We start from the raw sequence: 3,569 nt of genomic DNA on the forward strand, positions 1-3,569 counted from the left end.
GCCATCACCCAAATTTACAATCCAATCTAACACATTGAATCGTTGACTGCAGCCGGGGAGGCATGCATCCAGGTAATGGTAGCTAGGAACAAACCTACATGAGGGAGGATTATGGAAAATATAATGGACTAGCAGCATGAGGACTAACAACCCAAACTCAGTTCAGAGTTCACGCGCTATGCCGGCAGCGTCGGCGCCGGAGGGCAAATCACATTGCGTGTCTTTTCTTATCCGTTGTAGTGCACTTGGGACGATGACTACAAGCTGATCAAGAAGATTACCTTATGTATGTACAAGTATTAACGTTTATTTCATTGATATAACCAAATCAGTTCATTGGTTAGTGCATCCACTAACTATCTAATTAGCAACTAATTAAGATTGACGATGATTTTTTTAGACAGATCAATGATGAATTTACTGCTATAATACAAGATGTGCCAAGCCATTGTCATGTGTGCATGTACAATTTGCTAATGGACAGAAATAGTCTCTCCAGGTACGTACAAAGCTAAGGAGCACACCCATTAGACATTTTGTTTTATTTCATCCATATAATTATTAGATCAGTTCATTGATTAATGCATCCACTAACAATCTAATTAACAACTAAGACCGACACTGATTTTGTTAGACAGATCAATGATGGATTTACTGCTATAATAGAAGATGTGCCAAGCCATTGTGATGTGTACGACTTGCTAATGGACCGAAACAATATATCTCCAGGTATGTACAAAGCAAAGAAGCACACCCATTAGTCGGTTTGCGACTAGCCTCAACGGAAATAAAAAGTTGTCTACACTGGTATGAATATATTGAGTATGTACAATTCGAAAGAAAAGAACTCTTTGACACTTAGGTCTTCAAAGTTATTTCCCATTTTACAACTTCAACAGCATATCTTATTTAATTTTTCAGTTACACACACTGGTAGAAAAAGAGGCTTCCGTCCAGCCCCATAAGTCGCGACACTGTAGGAACCGCGACTAATGATTTCTTTAGTCGCGGTTCGGCAGACGAACCGCGACCAAAGGCCTGGGCCAGGGCGCTCGGTGGCCAGCTGGTGCACGTGAGGGGCTTTAGTCGCGGTTTGCCATGCCAACCGCGACTAAAGGTGCCCAAAGGCCTTTAGTCGCGGTTTGCCATGCCAACCGCGACTAAATCTCCTCCCCTATAGATACCAGTTCAGCACACTCACTTAGCCATTTGGTGCCACTTCTCTTCACAAGCTTCACAAGGGGGTGTAGGTTTGCTTTTGGTTCCTCTTATGCACACAAGGTGTTTGATGAAATGCCCCAAGAGCGTGAAACAAACATGATATGAAGTGTTGGAGCCACACTTGAGGTTCCTCATTTATTTTTTCCTCCTCGATCGCGGTTAGCAACTTGAACCTTTCATGCATGTGTGTCATTGATAAAATATATATGCATGTGTGTTGTTCATTGTTTAATTTCTATTGTTTATAGCTAGTTAGTTTAACAAATGCATGATGGTTAATTATATATTTTATATTATAATAATGCAGATGAATCGGCAATGGATGTACGGTAACCGACTCTCCCGCGAGTTCACTACGGGTTTGAAAGATTTCCTCGTAGTGGCTAATGCGAACAAGCAGAAGGGTTTTGTTATTTGTCCATGTGTTGACTGTAAGAATCAGAAGGGTTACTCTTCCTCAAGAGAAGTTCACCTGCACCTGCTTCGGCACGGTTTCATGCCAAGCTATAATTGTTGGACCAAGCATGGAGAAAGAGGGGTTATAATGGAAGAAGATGAAGAAGGGGATGATTTCATGGATGAAAGCTATCTTGCTCATTTCGGTGATACTTTCATGGAGGATGCTGAAGGTGAAGGGGAAGGTGAAGGGGAAGGTGAAGGTGAAGAAGAGGCACGTGATGAGACCGTTGATGATCTTGGTCGGACCATTGCTGATGCACGGAGACGCTGCGAAACTGAAAAGGAGAGGGAGAATTTGGATCGCATGTTAGAGGATCACAGAAAGTCGCTGTACCCCGGATGCGATGATGGTCTGAAAAAGCTGGGCTGCACACTGGATTTGCTGAAATGGAAGGCACAGGCAGGTGTAGCTGACTCGGCATTTGAAAACTTGCTGAAAATGTTGAAGAATATGTTTCCAAAGAATAACGAGTTGCCCGCCAGTACGTACGAAGCAAAGAAGGTTGTATGCCCTCTAGGTTTAGAGGTTCTGAAGATACATGCATGCATCAACGACTGCATCCTCTACCGCAGTGAATACGAGAAATTGAATGAATGCCCGGTATGCACTGCATTGCGTTATAAGATCAGAGGCGATGACCCTGGTGACGATGTTGAGGGCGAGAAACCCAGGAAGAGGGTTCCCGCCAAGGTGATGTGGTATGCTCCTATAATACCACGGTTGAAACGTCTGTTCAGGAACAAAGAGCATGCCAAGTTGTTGCGATGGCACAAAGAGGACCGTAAGTCGGACGGGGAGTTGAGACACACCGCAGATGGAACGCAATGGAGAAAGATCGACAAAGAGTTCAAAGATTTTGCAGCTGACGCAAGGAACATAAGATTTGGTCTAAGTACAGATGGCATGAATCCTTTTGGCGAGCAGAGCTCCAGCCATAGCACCTGGCCCGTGACTCTATGCATCTACAACCTTCCTCCTTGGTTGTGCATGAAGCGGAAGTTCATTATGATGCCAGTGCTCATCCAAGGTCCGAAGCAACCCGGCAACGACATCGATGTGTACCTAAGGCCATTAGTTGATGAACTTTTACAGCTGTGGGGCAGACCTGGTGTCCGTGTGTGGGATGAGCACAAAGAAGAGGAATTTGACCTACGAGCGTTGCTTTTCGTAACCATCAACGATTGGCCTGCTCTTAGTAACCTTTCGGGACTGTCAAATAAGGGATACAATGCATGCACGCACTGCTTACATGAGACTGAAAGTGTACATTTGCCAAATTGTAAGAAGAACGTGTACCTTGGGCATCGTCGTTTTCTTTCGAAAATTCATCCAGTAAGAAAGAAAGGCAAGCATTACAACGGCAAGGCAGATCACCGGCCGAAGCCTGCGGAACGCACTGGTGCTGAGTTATTTGATATGGTCAAGGATTTGAAAGTCATCTTTGGAAAGGGTCCTGGCGGACAATCAGTTCCGAAGGGAGCTGACGGGCACGCAGCCATGTGGAAGAAGAAATCTATATTCTGGGAGCTAGAATATTGGAAAGTCCTAGAAGTCCGCTCTGCAATCGACGTGATGCACGTTACGAAGAATATTTGCGTGAACCTCCTAAGCTTCTTGGGCGTGTATGGGAAGACAAATGATACAAAGGAAGCACGGCAGGACCAGCAACGTTTCAAAGACCCTGATGACCGGCATCCGGAATGGTTTCAAGGTCGTGCCAGCTACGCTCTGACCAAAGAAGAGAAGGTCATCTTTTTTGAATGCCTGAGCAGTATGAAGGTCCCGTCTGGATTCTCGTCCAATATAAAGGGAATAATAAACATGGCGGAGAAAAAGTTCCAAAACCTGAAGTCTCACGACTGCCACGTGATTATGACGCAATTGCTTC

The sequence above is a fragment of the Hordeum vulgare genome, chromosome 5H (assembly GCF_904849725.1).
Source record: "Hordeum vulgare subsp. vulgare chromosome 5H, MorexV3_pseudomolecules_assembly, whole genome shotgun sequence".
NCBI lineage: Eukaryota > Viridiplantae > Streptophyta > Magnoliopsida > Poales > Poaceae > Hordeum > Hordeum vulgare.